The 18,390-nt window shown below is 39.3% G+C and overlaps 1 pseudogene; it reads right to left on the minus strand.

The window, feature by feature from the left end:
- Positions 1-18,170, minus strand: part of LOC132344427 (zinc finger protein 280B-like) — a 39,117-nt pseudogene extending 20,947 nt beyond the window's left edge.
- Positions 18,171-18,390: the final 220 nt, after the last annotated feature.

Below are 18,390 nucleotides of genomic sequence, written 5' to 3' on the forward strand. Positions count from 1 at the left end.
TTATCAGTATTTCTTTAAAAGCACATGAAATACACTCATTATAGTGAGTTATTGAGAATTTTTTTGGTTCATTTCTTTGTGATCCCAGAGACCATAGCCCATCAAGTTCCTCTGTCCTTGCAATTTTCCAGGCAAGAATTCTGGAGTGAGTTGCCATTTCCTCCTCCAGGGGATCTTCCCAAATCACATCTCCTTTGACTCCTGCCTTTGCAGGCAGATTCTTAACGACAGTACCACCTGAGAAGCCCAGTGTATTATTATAGATACACAAACTATACTAATGAGGTATCACCTCTGAGTAGTGAAAAAGTATCAGATATTATACAGAGAAGACATGGTAGAGAAACATTTTTAAAGGGGAATCTTTATGGCACCAGTGAGATATATTTGGTAGGAGCCATTATAAATGTTACTACAAAGTGCCTTTTAAAGAATACAAGAGACTGACCATATGACCTGACATCTCTACTCCTATGAATATATACTTAAAAAGAATATTTTGAAAAAAAAACATGTAAGTCAACCATGTACTGCAGGAAGATTAACAACATCCTAAAATGGCACCGCACTCTGGTACTCTTGCCTGGAAAATCCCATGGACAGAGGAGCCTGGTAGGCTGCAGTCCATGGGGTCGCGAAGAGTCGAACAGGACTGAATGACTTCCTTTTCACTTTTTACTTTCATGCATTGGAGAAGGAAATGGAAACCCACTCCGGTGTTCTTGCCTGGAGAATCCCAGGGATGGGTGATCCTGGTGGGCTGCCATCTATGGAGTCTCACAGAGTCGGACACTACTGAAGTGGCTTAGCAGCAGCAGCACCATACATGAAAAATCAGGCTTCCTTTGTGGCTCATCTGGCAAAGAAAGAATCTGCCTGCAATGCAGAAGACCTGGTTTCGATCCCTGTGTGGGGAAGATCCCCTGGAGAAGGAAAAGGCTACCCACTCCAGTATTCTGGCCTGGAGAATTCCATGGGCTGTATAATCCATGGGGTCGCAAGGAGTCGGACATGACTGAGTGACTTTCACTACCACTACTATACATGAAAATCAAGAAACTGATGCAGCCACTATTGAAAACAGTAAGCAGTTCTTTTATAATTATTATTTTTTTTTACAAAAGGGTAATTTATTTACAGAATTTTGTTGTTTTCTTTCAAACCTCAGCATGAATCAGCCATATGTATACATATATCCCCTCCTTTTGAACCTCCTGCCCATCATCTCCTTCCTGGTATAGAGTTTTATAAAACTCTAAAAATACAGTTACTATATGATCCAACAATAACACTACTGGGCATATATCCAATAAGATGAAAACTCCCATCAAAAAATGATATGCACAACAGTGTTTATAGTAGCACAATGTACAGTAGCAAAGACATGGAAACAACCTTAAATGCCCATAGATAGGTGAATGGATAAAGACAGATATATTATGCATACAATGGAATATTAGCCATAAGAAAGAATGAAATAATGCTATTTTTTTTCAACATGGATGAACCTAGATATGATCATACTAATTAAATCAGAGAAAGACATGAGGAGCTTAGGTGGGTTCAGCTCACCTTGACACATCCTTTGGACCTCAGTTGATGGGAGGTCTTCATCTTTTCCTTCTGGGTATCTAGAGTCCGCTGTTCCATAACAGCTCTAAAGCCTTGTGGCTTCCCAGTCATCTTAGTCATTTTGAAGACTTGCAGTGGTCTACTCCAGAGTCCCTGAGCACCCCTATATATACCCTTCCCCAGGTGGCCACACCCTTACACTTTATGAGGTCAGCGAGTAACTTCCACAGCCAACGGTGGCCCTGGGTGAGCCTTGACATCACAAGCCTCATCCTGACACCTCTAGGGGAGGATGGGGAGCAACTCAGAGAGAGTTGAACCCTCCCGATTCTTTTAACCACACCCTCTAGCTTTCTAGAATTTTGGGCCACTTTTAAAATTTCTTATTTTACATGCTCTTTGTCCAGAAGCTTAAAAGGGAAAATTTACATAACTTTCTTTGTAGAAAAACTCCTACATGGCTGAATAGATAATAAACAAGGAATTATAAAATGACAATTGAGAAATATTTGGAAGATAGCTGACAAATGACTCATTTACCTCATTTATGCAGAGTCCAAAGTTAAGATTAACAACCCAATAGAAGAGAATTGTGAAGTAAACAAGAATACCAAGAAATACAAATTACCCAGAAAAAAAGAAGAAAATTACCAAAAATCAGGAATAAATGTCAGACCTACTTGGTAATAAAAGAAAGGGAAACAAAAACAATAATGGAATATGATTTCTCACCATGCAAATTGCCAAAGTTCAATGACAAAGTTGAAATATACCAAGTTTTTCCTCCAAATGGAGGATGATGAATTGGAAAAGGAGTGTTTCAGCAGGGTTGTGAAAGCATAGTGTGATGCAACTTTCTGAAGGACAATATGACATTATCTAGTAAATTTATAAATACATAGAGCCACTTAGCAAGACCCTGTTTGAAATTTATATTTCATAAATATTTCTGAAACTTCACCTAGATTATCTATCTAATGCTCACTGAAAAAAATTTTTTTTCCCCATCATACTAGAGAATTTCTTTGGTACCCTTCCCCACACTGTCCTTCCCCATGCCAGCCCTGTTCTCAGTTCTATTAGTGTAGATTATTTCTGCTTCATTTAGAACTTTCTTTAAATGGAGTCTAGATTATGTACATATGTAGTTGCTTAACAATGTTGTGTTTCTTTCTGCTGTACAGCAAATCACATTAGGTGTGCAAGTGTATAAACATAACCTCTTTCATTTAATTTCCTTCTAAATTTAGGTCATCACAGAGCATGGAGGACAGTTCCCTGTTCTTCACATATACTTTCCATTAATTATCAAGGAATTATTTTCCAAAATATACAAACAGCTATGTAGCCCAGTATCAAAAAAGAAAAAAAAAAAAGAAAAGAAAAAACTCAGTAAAAAAACAGGCAGATCCAAATAGACATTTCCCCAAAGAAGTCATACAGATGATGAAAAAACACTTGAAAAGAGGCTAAGTTCAAGTTAGTCACTCAGTCGTGTTCGACTCTTTGTGACCCCATGGACTGCAGCATGCCAGGCCTCTCTGTTCAACTCCCGGAGTCCACCCAAACTTATGTCCATTGAGTCAGTGATGCCATCCAACCACCTCATCCACTGTCATCCCTTTCTCTGTCTGCCCTCAATGTTTCCCAGCATCAGGGTCTTTTCAAATGGGTCAGCTCTTCACATCAGGTGGCCAAAATATTGGAATTTCAGCTCAAACATCAGTCCTTCCAATGAACACCAGGACTGATCTCCTTTACGATGGACTGATTGGATCTCCTTGTAGCCCAAGGGACTCTCAAGAGTCTTCTCCAACACCACAGTTCAAAATCATTACTTCTTCAGTGCTCAGTTTTCTTTACAGTCCAACTCTCACATCCATACAGTACTAGTGGAAAAAACATAGCCTTGACTAGATGAAGCTTTGTTGGCAAAGTAATGTCTCTGCTTTTTAATATGTTGTCTAGGTTGGTCATCGGAGAAGGCAATGGCACCCCGCTCCAGTACTCTTGCCTGGAAAATCCCATGGATGGAGGAGCCGGGAAGGCTGGAGTCCATGGGGTTGCTGAGGGTCAGACATAACTGAGCGACTTCACTTTCACTTTTCAATTTCATGTATTGGAGAAAGAAATGGCAACCAACTCCAGTGTTCTTGCCTGGAGAATCCCAAGGATGGGGGAGCTTGGTGGGCTGCCATAATTAGAGTAATTAAAGTAATTAGAGGCTAATTACTTTACAATATTGTATTGGTTTTGGCATACATCAACATGAATCTTCCACGGGTGTATACGTGTTCCCCATCCTGAATGCTCCTCTCACCTCCCTCCCCATACCATCTCTCTGGGTCATCCCAGTGCACCAGGCCCAAGCTTCCTGTATCCTGCATCGAACCTGGACTGGCAATTCTTCTCTTATATGATATTATATATGTTTCAATGCCACTCTCTCAAATCATCCCCCCTCCCTCTCCCACAGAGTCCAAAAGACTGTTCTATAAATCTATATCTCTTGTGCTGTCTCGCATACAGGTTTATTGTTACCATCTTTATAAATTCCATATATATGTGTTAGTATACTGTATTGGTGTTTTTCTTTCTGGCTTACTTCACTCTGTATAATAGGCTCCAGTTCCATCCACCTCATTAGAACTAATTCAAATGTATTCTTTTTAGTGGCTGAGTAATACTCCATTGTGTATTTGTACCACAGCTTTCTTATCCATTCATCTGCTGATGGGCATCTAAGTTGCTTCAATGTCCTGGCTATTATAAACAGTGCTGCAACGAACATTGGGGTACACGTGTCTCTTTCAATTCTGGTTTCTTTGGTGTGTATGCCCAGCAGTGGGATTGCTGGGTTGTATGGCAGCATTATCCTTTAAAGCATCAGACCTCATTCCATCAACAGTCATATCTGCACCTGGGTGCTGTTTTTGCTCTGGTTCCATGCCTTCATTCTTGCTGTAATTTCTTCTCAACTGATCTCCCGTAGCATATCAGGCACCTGCCACCCTTGGGAGTTCCTCTTTCTGTACGCTATATCTTGCCATAACATGCTGCTAATGGGTTTCTCAAAGCAAGAATACTGAAGAGGTTTTCCATTTCCTTCTCCAAGGACCAAGTTTTGTCAGAACGCTTCACCATGACCTGTCCATCTTGGGTGGCCCTACACCCATTACTCATAGTTTCATTGAGTTAGACAAGGCTATGGGCCATGTGATCAATTTGGTTAGTTTTTGGTGATTATGATTTTCATTCTGTCTTCCCTCTGATGGTGAGAATAAGAGGCTTGTGGAAGCTTCCTAATGGGAGAGACTAACTGAGGGGGAAGCTGGTTCTTGTTCTGATGGACAGGGCCATGTTCAGTTCAGTTCAGTTTTGTGGCTCAGTCATGTTCAAATCTTTGTGTCCACATAAACTGCAGCATGCCAGGCCTCCCTGTCCATCACCAACTCACTGAGTTTACTCAAACTCATGTCCATTGATTTAGTGATGCCATCCAATCTTCTCATCCTCATTTGTCCCTCCTCCTCTGGCCTTGAACCTTTCCCAGCATCAGGATCCTTTCCAATGTGTCAGTTCTTCACATCAGGTGGCCAAAGTTATTGGAGTTTCACTTTTAGCCCCAGTCCTTGCAAAGAATATTCAGGATTGATGTCCTTTAGGATGGACTGATTGGACTTCTCCTAGCCATCCAAGAGATTCTCAAGAGCCTTCTCCAACACCACAGTTCAAAAGCATTAATTTTCCTGCTCACCTTACTTTATAGTCAATCTCTCACATCCATACATGACTTCTGGATAAACAAAGGCTTTGACTAAATGTATATTTCATGTAAAATTGCTTCATTCAAGTTTTCATATCTGAAATATGTACAGTTCATATCTTATAAGACAAATTGTAGCCTGGTTTTCACATGTGAAAAGAATAAAAATCCCACTTTGCCATGTCCAAGATTCCTCAGCAGTTTTTCTTACATCAAATATAGAGAATTCACTACTGTGTATTGGAGACTCTGCTTGCGGATTTACATACGTGAGATATAGAGAATTTCCTATTTCAGTTAGAAACATCTACATCTAGATGATGAAATATAAAATATAAGGAATACTATGTTTTGAGCAACTTTGTTAGTGTACATATTTAACTGATGGATAATTATTTTACAGAAATTTGTTTGGCATTAAACTTTAACATTCATTTGAGAATACCACATTTCATGCAAGAAAATATGTGCCTTGATTTTTATACATGAAATAACGTGCATTCCATAATTCATGTTAGATTGTCAAGGACCCACCTTTTAATGCATGAATTCCACAGATTCCATCTATCATACTGGAAAGTTTAAACCTGTATTTTCAAAAGGGAAATAAAAACAATTACATATTTCATGTAACAAAAACTGTGCTCAGTTTTTGGTCTCGGAAATACAGAGAATTTCATCTTTAATATAGGAAAATGGACACCCAGATTTTCTAATGGCATGTCCCATAAGGACATGTATACCCTGATTTTCACATTTGAAGTGTACAATACACCATATTACATGTAAACATAGTTGTATTAAAATTTGGTTCCTGAATAATTGAATCTCTCATGGATTAAGAAGTGAAGTATCCACCCAGACTTTCATAAATGAAATGGAGAGATGTCCATAATTCATAAAGAAGCATCTAATTTTCCTAAGGAGATATAGAAAATTCCGTATTTCAGGTTCAAAATCCTCCTCCTGATTGACATATATGCTATGCTATGTCACTTCAGTAGGGTCCGACTTTGTGTGACCCTATAGACGGCTCCACCATCCCTGGGATTCTCCAGGCAAGAGTACTGGAGTGGGGTGCCATTTCCTTCTCCAATGCATGAAAGTGAAAAGTGAAAGTGAAGTTGCTCAGTCGTGTCTGACTCTTAGCGACCCCATGGACTGCAGCCTACCAGGCTCCTCCTTCCATGGGATATTCCAGGCAGGAGTACTGGAGTGGGGTGCCATTGCCTTCTCCGACATGTATGAGACAGAGTTTTTGCTGATTTTCAGTTGACTGACCAGTTCCAACTCTGTAACACAGTGGACAGAAGCACTGCAGCCTTACCAACCAAAGTGTCTCCAACACTTTGCTCAGACTCATCTTTGTTGAGTCAAAAGATTCCAGCATGTCAAAGCAACTCAACTTCTGTTGCCCTCTTCTTCTCTTGCATTCAGTCTTTCCCACATTAGAGCCAATAATGTTTCATGACAAGGTAGACTGACAGTCTCTTCTCATGAGTCCTTTAGCCAAAATATTGGAGCTTGAGCTTCAGCATCAGACCTTCCAATGAACATTTACAGTTAGTTTCTTTTAGGGTTGACTGGGTTGAACTCCTGCTGTCCAAGGGACTCTCAGTAGTCACCTTCAAGACAGGTTCAAAACCCCAGTCTTTGGCACTCAGCCTTCTTCGTAGTTGAACTCTCACATCCATACATCGGCTCAGATCAGTTCAGTTCATTCTTGTAGTCATATACGACTCTCTGGACCACAGGAGTCCAGGTCTCCATGACCATCACCAACTCCCGGAGCCTACCGAAACTCATGCCCATTGAGTTTGCTATGCCATCCAACCAGTTCATCCTCTGTCATCCCCTTGTTCTCCTGCCCTCAATCTTCCCCAGCATCAGGGTATTTTCCCATGAGTCAGCCCTTCTCATCAGTTGGGTAAAGTATTGGAGTTTCAGCTTCAGCAGCAGTTTTTCAAATGAACACCCAGGAATGATCTCCTTAAGATGGAATGATTGGATCTCCTGCAGTCCAAGGGTTTCTCAAGAGTCTTCTCCAAAATCACAGTTCAAAAGCATCATTTATTCTTCTCTCGGCTTTCTATATAGTCCAACTCTCACATCCCTATTGACTACTGGAGAATCAATAGCCTTGACTAGACAGACCTTTGTTGCCAAAGTAATGTCTCTGCTTTTTAATAGACAGTGTAGATTGCTCATAAATTTTCTTTCAAAGAGGAAGCATCTTTTAATTTCATGGCTACAGTCACCATCTACAGTGATTTGGACCCACCATCCACCAACAAAATAAATAAAGTCTAACATTGTTTCCCTATCTATTTGCCATGAAGTGATGGGACCAGATACCATGATCTTAGTTTTCTGAATGTTGAATTTTAAGTCATTTTTTCACTCTCTCTTTCACTTTCATCAAGAGGCTTTTAGATCTTCTGCTTTTTCTGCCATAAGGGTGATGTCATCTGCATATTTGCATTTATTGATATTTCTCTGTGCAATCTTAATTCCAGCTCATACTTCACACAACCCAGTGTTTCTCATGATGTCTTATGCATATAAGTTAAATAAACAGGGTGACAATACAGCCTTGACCTACTCCATTTCCTATTTGAACCAGCCTGTTCTTCCATGCCTTGTTCTAACTGTTGATTATTGACCTGCATCCAGATTTATCAAGAGACAGGCCAGGTGGTCTGATATTCCCATTCCTTGTAGAATTTTTCACAGTTTATTGTGATCCATAGAGTTAAAGTCTTTGGCATAGTCAATAAAGCAGAAACAGATGTTTTTCTGGAACTCTCTTGCTTTTTAAGAGATCCAGCAGATGTTTGCAATTTGATTTCTGGTTCCTCTGCCTTTTTCAAAATCAGCTTGAACATCTGGAAGTTCACAGTTCACATATTGTTGAAGCCTGCCTTGGAGAATTTTGAGTATTACTTTACTAGTGCATGAGATGAAGGCAGTTGTGTAGCATTTTGAGTATTCTTTGGCATTACCTCTTTTTGGGATTGGAATGAATACTGACATTCCATTCCTGTGGCCATTACTGAGTTTCCCTAATTTGCTAGAGCAGCAAGCTGTGGCTCTGTAGCACTGGAGCAGCCAGCAGTCAAGAGGAGATATCCCACGTCCAAGGTAAGGAGCAGCAGCTGTGCTTTGCAGTAGCAGCAGTGAAGAGATACTCCACATCCAAGGTAAGAGAAATCCCAGTAAGATGCTAGGTGCTAAGAGAGGACATTAGAGGGCAGAAACATTGAAACCACCATCACAGAAACTTAACCAATCCATCACATGAACCCCCACTTGTCTAAATCAGTGGAACTAAGCCATGTTTTGTAGGGTCACGCAAGATGGACATCCATACATATCCCCTGGGGGGTGGGGGGAGGAAAAACTAGCTTAGCCTAAATGGACCTTTGTCCACAAAGTGATGTCTCTGCTTCTCAGCATATTGTGTCTAGGTTTGTCATAGGTTTTCTTTCTTGGAGCAAGAGTGGTCTATTTTCATGGCTGTAATCACTGTCCCCAATGATTTTGGAGCCCAAGAACACTGTTGTGTTTCCATGTTTAACATTTGTATTTGGAAAACTCTGAATTTAGCCTTCGTTCTGCAACATTTTGTACCCAAGTCCAAACTTGCCTGTTACCCACGTATCTCCTGACTTCCTGTTTTACATCACAGGCAGCTATCATGAAAAGGGCACCTCTTCTGGGTGTTAATTTTAGAAAATCTTGGATGTTTTCCTAAAACTATTGAAGTTCCCTGGTAGCTTCAATGGTAAGGATTTGAAATGCAGAAATTTGCATTGTTAATCTATGAAAATCTACATTCAAATTTTCATACAAAATTAAGGAATTCCACGTTTGCAATAGGAAGCATGATCATCCTGAATTTCAAATGTGAATCAAAGAGAATTCCAACTTTCAAATACAATTGACACCTATATTTTCCTATGTGAAATTTAGAGACTCATATAGGAAAATGACGGTGAACAATTCTGAAAGAGATGGGACTACCAGGCCACCTGACCTGCCTCTTGAGAAATCTGTATGCAGGACAGGAAGCAACAGTTAGACATGGAACAACAGATTGGTTCCAAATAGGAAAAGGAGAAAGTCAAGGCTGTGTATTGTCACGATGCTTATTTAACCTCTATGCAGAATATATCATGAGAAGTGCTGGACTGAAAGAAGCACAAGCTGGAATCAAGACTGCCGGGAGAAGTATCAATAACCTCAGATAGCAGATGATACCACCCTTATGGCAGAAAGTGAAGAGGAACTAAAAAGTCTCTTGATGATAGTGAAAGGGGAGAGTGAAAAAGTTGGCTTCAAGCTCAACATTCAGAAAATGAAGATCATGGCATCCAGTCCCATCACTTCATGGGAAATAGATGGAGAAACAGTGGAAACAGTGTCAGACTTTATTTTTTTGGACTCCAAAATCACTGCAGATGGTGACTGCAGCCATGAAATTAAAAGAAGCTTACTCCTTGGAAGGAAAGTTACACCCAACCTAGATAGCATATTCAAAAGCAGAGACATTACTTTGCCAACAAATGTCCGGCTATTCAAGGCTATGGCTTTTCCTGTGGTCATGCATGGATGTGAGAGTTGGACTGTGAAGAAGGCTGAGCGCCAAAGAATTGATGCTTTTGAACTGTGGTGTTGGAGAAGACTCTTGAGAGTCCCTTGGACTGCAAGGAGATCCAACCAGTCCATCCTGAAGGAGAGCAGCCCTGGGATTTCTTTGGAAGGAATGATGCTAAAGCTGAAATTCCAGTACTTTGGCCACCTCATGCGAAGAGTTGACTCATTGGAAAAGACTCTGATGCTGGAAGTGATTGGGGGCAGGAAGAGAAGGGGACGACAGAGGATGAGATGGCTGGATGGCATCACTGACTCGAAGGATGTGAGTCTGAGTGAACTCCGGGAGTTGGTGATGGACAGGGAGGCCTGGCGTGCTGCAATTCATGGGGTCACAAAGAGTTGGACACCACTGAGCGACTGAACTGAGCTGAATTTAATAGGAAAATCTACACCAAAATACTTATATGTGAAATGTAGAGAATTTATATTTCATTTGGGAATAGTGCCCTTGATTTTTATATTTGAAAGATAGGATTTCCATACTCAAGCAATCAATTCAACATCTGGATATTCAATGAAATACAGGAAATTCATATTACATGGAAGAAATTTAAAAATCTAGAAGTCATTTATTTATAATTTTTGGAATTTATTTATTTATTTATGGCTGCACTTTCTTCATTGCTGTGCACAAAGTTTCTCAAGTTGCATAAGTGGGGACTACTCTTCATTGCAGTGAGCTAGCATCTCATGCTGCTCCCTTCTATTGCAAAGCAGAAGCCCTAGGGCACCCAGATTAAGTAGTTGGGACAAAAAGGGTTATCTACATTGGTAGCATGTGCCATCTCTTCAGACCAAGGATCAAACACATGTCCCCTGCATTGGCAGGGAAATTCTAAAGCCACTGGATCACTGGAGAAGCCCAGCAGGCTTTTTTTTTTAGTTCATTTTTTAAAATTTTATTTATTTTAATTGGGGGCTAATTACTTTAAAATATTGTAGTGGGTTTTCCATACATTGACATGAGTCAGCCATGGGTTTACATGTGTTCCTGGTGCTGAACATTCCTTCCACCTCCCTCCCCATCCCATCCCTCAGGATCATCCCAGTGCACCAGCCCTGAGGACCTTCTCTCATGTATCAAATCCAAACTGGAGATCTGTTTCTCTTATGATAATATACATGTTTCAATGCTAACCTCTCAAATCATCCCACCCTAGCCTTCTTTTGCAGAGTCCAAAATACTGTTCTGTACATTTGTGTCTGTATTGCAGTCTCACATAAAGGGTCATCATTCCTATCTTTCTAAAATCCATATACATGTGTTAGTATACTCTATTGGTGTTTTTCATTCTGACTTACTTCAGTAGGTATAATAGGCTCCAGTTTAATCCACCTCATTAGAACAGATTCAAATGAATTATTTTTAATGGCTGAGTAATATTCCATTATGCATATGTACCAAAGATTTCTTATCCATTCTTTGGCCAATGGACATCTAAGTTGCACCCATGTCCAGGCTATTATAAACAGTGCTTTGACAAACATTGGGGTACATGTGTTTCTTTCAACTCTGGTTTCCTTGGTGTATATGACCACCAGTGAGATTGCTAGGTCAGATGGAGTTTCTGTTTCCAGTTTTTTAAACTAATATCCACACTCTTCTCCATAGTTCCTGTCCTAGTTTGCAGTCCCACCAACACTGTAAAAGGGTTCCATTCCTCCACACCCTCTCCAGAATGTATTGATTGTATACTTTTGGATAATATCCATTCTGACCAGTATGACATGGTATTTCATTGCCAGTTTCATTCCTTTATACATGGTTGACCAGTTTTCCGAGCACCACTTGTTAAAGAGATTGTCTTTTTTTCTACTGTATATAATTGTTTCCTTGTCAAAGAGAGGTTGACCATAGGTGTGTGGCCTAATCCATGGGCATTCTATTATGTTCCATTGATCTATTTCTGTCTTTGTGCCAGTACCATACTGTCTTGATGATTAGAGCTTTGTAGTATAGCTTGAAGTCAACCAGGTTGATTTCTTCAGGTCCATTCTTATTTCTCAAGATTGCTTTGGTTATTTGAGGCTTGTGCTATTTCCATACAAATTGTGAAATTATTTGTTATAGTTCTGTGAAAAATACCATTGGTAGCTTAATGGGGATTGCTTTGAATCTATCGATTGCTATAGGCAGTATACTCATTTTCACTATATTGATACTTCCAGTACATGAACATGTTATATTTCTCCATCTATTTATGTCCTCTTTGATTTCTTTCATCAGTGTTTTATAATTTTCTGTATATAGGTATTTTGTTTCCTTAGGTAGATTTATTCCTAAGTATTTTCTTCTTTTTGTTACAATGGTGAATGGAAATGTTTCCTTATTGTTTTTCTCTTTTCGAATTGTTAGTCTATAGGTATCTGGTTTTAGAAAAGGCAGAGGAACCAGAGATCAAATTGCCAATATCTGCTGGATCATAGAAAAAGCAAGAGAGTTCCAGAAAAACATCTATTTCTGCTTTATTGACTATGGCAAAGCCTTTGACTGTGAGGATCACAATAAACTGTGGAAAATTCGGAAAGAGATGGGAATACCAGACCACCTGACCTGCCTCTTGAGAAATCTGTATGCAGGACAGGAAGAAACAGTTAGAACTGGACATGGAACAACAGACTGGTTCCAAATATGAAAAGGAGTACATCAAGGCTGTATATTGTCCCCCTGCTCATTTAACTTCTATGCAGAGTACATCATGAGCAACGCTGGGCTGGAAGAAGCACAAGCTGGAATCAAGATTGCTGGGAGAAGTATCAATAACCTCAGATATGCAGATGACACCAGCCTTACGGCAGAAAGTGAAGAGGAACTAAAAAGCCTCTTGATGAAAGTGAAAGTGGAGAGTGAAAAAGTTGGCTTCAAGCTCAACATTCAGAAAATGAAGATCATGGCATCCAGTCCCATCACTTCATGGGAAATAGATGGAGAAACAGTGGAAACAGTGTCAGACTTTATTTTTTTGGACTCCAAAATTACTACAGATGGTGACTGCAGCCATGAAATTAAAAGAAGCTTACTCCTTGGAAGGACAGTTATGACCAACCTAGATAGCATATTCAAATGCAGAGACATTACTTTGCCAACAAAGGTCCAGCTAGTCATTGACACAACTGTGGCAAATATAATAAGGGGAAGAGGAGGTTAATTCCAATACTAGAAATGAGAAATGGAATGGGATTCTGAGAGGATAATATTCAACCCTGAGTGGAATTACTTTTGTTTCAGGAAAGGTCCAGTCCAGCCAAAACCTGGGGAAAGAAAGGGAAAGAAAGAAAGAGGAAGACAGTCAGGGGAAGAAAGGAAGAAAAGGAAAGGAAGGGAGAAGGAAAGAAAAGTAAATGTCTCAACAGATGTTGTAAACTATCCAATAAAACAATTCTCTTTAAAATCTAAAAACAGAAATAGAAATTCATTAAGCCATATCCTCATTGCCTTTGATGGTACTAAGAACAAGAAAACCCATTTACACATCACTGTTTAGAATTTCTGGCCAACACAATAAGATTATTTAAAAAAAAAAGGAAAGAAACAAAAATATGCCATATTATTTGTAAAAAGATGGACAGCAGAAATAATTATTTTAAAATATTTTATTTCTATAAGTAGTAATTTTACTTACAATGTTTTGGAAACATTAATGAAACAATAAATTTTACCTGCAAGAACAAGCAAAGTAAACAAGGAAATTCACAAAGGGCAATAACAAATAGTAATCTTGACAGATATTTAATACATTTGTAAACAAAACAGTGTCATTGAAAAAAATATAGAGGTATCAATAGAAAAACAGAGGAAGCTCCTGAAAGAACTCAACTCACTAGTAACTATCTTTTATTTTCAGGCACAGAAACTGACTCAAGTTAATTCTAAGAAGCAAAGTCCTGAGGTTATTATCTCTTCTCAGGGTTGTTGTTTTTTGTTTTGTTTTGTTTTGTTTTGTTTTGTTTTTTGTCTGTGTGTGTATGTAAAAATCTATGAACTTTAGGCTGGAGAGGGAAGAAAAGGGTAGAGACCTAAAGTGCCTTTAAGGAGGAGGAGGAAAGGCAGGGGGTTGAGGATTTCATTGTGTGATTTGAAGAGCATTGGTGAAGCTCAAACAAGGGAGATAGCAAGCCATGCAGGCCTAGGGGAAGAGCATTTCCAGAGGAACGACAGTTGCAAAGTCTTTGGATTGGGAAGAAATGGAATTTGCTTTAGGAAAACCAAGGCCAGTATTGTCAAAAACAGGGCACCAGTGGGGAAAATAGTAGAGTAGAATGACAGAGAATGGAAAAGAGAAGGAGTCAGGGACCATATCTCTTGAACCTTTTTATTGGGCAATAAATACAACTTGTACTCCTTAGGACAATTCTTCAGAGCAAACAGCAGTAACAGTGTTGATAATACTAAGCAACAATAAAAACATATAAATAAAACATTTCATATATTTACTATAGAAATAGAATAAAGGAGATAAGAATGCAATAGTCTGCACATATATTTATACATAGTTTTCACCTGAGACCAGAACACACACACAGACTTTATACACCTAAAAGTGGTTTAAGCTGACACTTAGCAAAGTGCTTTGGCCCAAGCAAACTAACTGGAAAGGCCTAGCAAAATATTCAAACTGTAAATCAATCAATCAAGCATTGATTAAATAAATACAATTTACTTGTATTTGAATTTACAGTCAGGAAATTACCTAAAATGGAGATAATAGACTGACTACAGCTTAGTCATCTGTAGTCCTTCCTCTCCAATTCTGACACGGATGCTAACCCCTTGGTGATTATCACTTTCCAGCATTTTGTGAAAGCTTAGAGGATTTAAATAAATAGTGGAGGAGGTGGAAAAATAGTGGGGAGAGACAAAGAGGTGGAGAAAGGAAGAGGAAACAGAAAGATTTCTCCTGGCATAGGTCTACAGCCAGGATCCCAGGTTCCTTGAATGGTGCACAGAGTTTGCTAGGTATCTGTGCCAGAAGTGGAGAAGGTATGGCATTCAACTCCAGGAGGAGACTCAACTCCAGGAACCCACAGAGGAAGCCAAGTGTGCTGATGTTCAGGAACTAATACTTAGAGGGTACCCTGCAGGTCTGTGAAAGAGACCTTGGAGACCTCAAGAAAAAGGTTTCCCCAAGTATAATCACAGACTAGATAGTTGGATAGAGTAGAGTAAGGATAATAACTCTATGACCTGATATTACTAAAATAAACGAGACAATTCCTGCACATCAGACTGTGTCAAGTAAGACCTAAACTCAGTTTGACAAAATGGGAAATTACACACACAAAGAATTAACTGTTAACTGTAATATATTCGTGTCCAAGGCAATATAAGATACAAAACTGAAATCTTCACATGTTCAACTAGTGTAAGATACATGTAACTGGAGAAGGTAAGGAAAAGTTCTATAGAGGGTTTAATCACCCTGGACCCTTTGTATCCAATACATTTACTATTCTTGGACAACTCCATTGTAGCTTAAGGGTAAGAAAACTAAATTTAGCCCAATTCATAAACTGAACAGATTCCTTGAGTTTGATCTTTTTCAGTTAAAACTATGGGTCCAGTACAAATAAAACTGGATGTCAAGGCTTTTTTCCTTGGGAATCTTAACTTGCTCTACTACTATGACTGAGACAGATATGGCTACTTCACTGTGACTGAAGGCTAGCCAAATGGGAAAGGGGATGGAATGAATCAAATTCCCCTTTTGATCACTCAACAGGAGGTCCGCAGGCACCAGGCCTCTTTCTATTAACTATCTCTGCTTCTCCAACTGCAGTCAATGATACACAGGGCCTGCTTGATGCTTGCAGGGGCCTCTCACCAAACACAGGCATTTTAACGGTTGGCTTCCTTGAGATGTCCCTGGGCTAGGTAAAGACACTCTGAGACAGTGTTCCTTCTGTCTTGGCTCCATGCCTAGAGTGAATTCATGCCTCTTCCTCAACAGGGACAAGAAGCCACAGTTCTCCACTGACTAAATTCCATGTCTGGTCCAAACTCACATCATAGCTTCTCCATCAACTTCTCCACACCAGGCTTTCGGAGCCAGGTTATCTTAGATCAGCACAACAGAGACACTTCGGAGAGTTCAGCAGCACACAGGACCATACCATAACAAAGCCATTTCAATCTGGCTATGTAGTTAATACTGAGATCTTCAAGGCATGAAAACAGTTGAAAATCACATTGCTAAAACACTCTACAGATTATATGTATAGTAGAGCTTTTGAACTTACAAATAACATAAAATACCAAAATATGTTGTTACTTTTCCTTTCTACACTTCTCTCGTTCTCTCTCTCTCTCTCACACACACACAGGCATACATACTTTTTACGTGTTAAGACAACTGTATGAAAAACAGGTAATGTATTTTAAAATAACATCTCTATTCAAACAAAACTGTACTTCATGTATTTAAAACAAAAACACAAATTGTGCATTGGTTTCCCTATATTTGATATTATTGAATAATGCTATAATTTCAATTTTTTGTTTTTAATGGGGTTTTTAACTTTGAAATACTTGCTTCAGATTTACTGAAAGTAGAATTAATGGGATTTTTTTGACCTCCTACTTTTAGATTTGAGGGGTGATGATTCAGAATCAGATGTGTTCACAGTAATGGATGCTACTTTCACCAATTCTGGTTGAAGGCATTCCAGCGATTCCTGAATAACAGCTTTTGTTTCATGAGGTAATCCTTCTAGCTGCTTAAGCTTCTTAAACATTTGATGACACTGGGCCTTGTGCTCCCTTTTCTCTTTAAAAGTTAAGAACTGTAGCCCACATTTGGAACACTGGTGAAAACTCTTTTCCCAGTGCCGTCTATAATGACATATGTATGGTGTTGCAGTTTTACAAATTTTGAGACAAAACAGGCAAAGAAAATTCTTAGTGTTACCATGGTATGCTCTGAAATGTGCATCCACATCTGCAAAGAATGATGATCTGTAACTGCAAACCTGGCATACATAGGGCATTTCACCAGGCTTATGATTGTCTTTCATGTGCTGTAAGAGAACCTGATCTGTCTCAAAGAACAAACCACAGATTTTACAGACTGTAGAGGGCTGCTTGGAAGTGTGGACACTTTCAATGTGACACTGCAGCTGGAAGGGAGTAGGAAACAGGCGGTGGCAGTGCTGGCAGGTGGTGTGGAATTTCCAGCTGTCACCTGTCTGCCTCTCAAGTTCCAAATGGTGCTTAATGTGATTCATAAACTTGACATTTTTTAGAACTTTCAAGCAGCTGAGGCATTTAAAGGCTGTGTGAGTTTTAGGTTCTGGCTGCCCATCTCCTATATGCTGTCCGTAGTAGAAGTCACAAAGTAACACAATCAGATTGCCTTCTGTGGGATCAGCAATCTTATTTTGACTTGCTACGCTTGGAAAGTCAGTTTTTGTCAGTCCATTTTCCTCTAAAGGACTTACAGGTTGCAATGAACATTGTCCTTTGGAAAAGCTGTTGGGCAAAATTCTCCATTCTGAACATGGCTTAATGAGGTATGATTACTGTCTGGTGTGCTTTGCTGAGTAGGTATGAAAAATACCTGAAGGGAACAAAGCAGAAGAATGTTCTCCTATAATTCCATCACTGAGTTTAGGCCTTTGGGATTTGTGCTATTTGTTTCAGAAGTGGGAAGTCACTTTGATACATGAGGACTTTTATCCATATCTCCTGCAGAAACTGCTGTTTCTCGGATGCTGCAATAAACTTGTGAAGGTAATCAAAGGAGAACATAACTCCGAAAAGCTATTAGGCGCTATTTGTGGTGAAATATTTTTATAATCTGCTTTGGACAAAGGTTCAATAATAATGGGACTGTCTGTTGATTTTGATTCAGAGACAGAAACTGGCAAGACAGTCTTTGCTTCTGATGTAGGAGTCACATGACTAACAGGCTGTAATTTCTGAGCATTATCTTTCCTGAAGTGACCATGTCTTTTTCCTCCTTGAACAAGAACCTGGGGTAACTCTGTTCAGTATATTTGAAACAACTGGCTTTGAATTTGAGGTCATCCCAACAAAGATCACATCAGCATCTTCATTTACATGTTCCATTCCAACCAAGATCAGTTCAGCATCTTTATCTTCTACTTGTTTGTTTTCCCCTTGGCTTTTCTGTGGTTCTGGCTCTTGTTCTTCTTCACATAACATGCATGGTAGTTCCATGTTTTAATTTTTTTTTTTTTTGTTCTTGGTGGGAGTGGCCACAAGTCCCAGTGCTTCCTTTAAATAAACTGCCACCTAAGTATAAATATACTACATATTAGTTAAGTACAGAAAAATGTGCTATTGGTTAACTCCAAAACTCTAAGGTAGTTATAAACACCCTTATCTTACAGATAAAGACACTGAGCATCAAAGGGACTAAATGACAGCTGAAAAACCT

This window comes from Bos taurus, chromosome Y (assembly GCF_002263795.3).
Source record: "Bos taurus isolate L1 Dominette 01449 registration number 42190680 breed Hereford chromosome Y, ARS-UCD2.0, whole genome shotgun sequence".
Lineage (NCBI taxonomy): Eukaryota > Metazoa > Chordata > Mammalia > Artiodactyla > Bovidae > Bos > Bos taurus.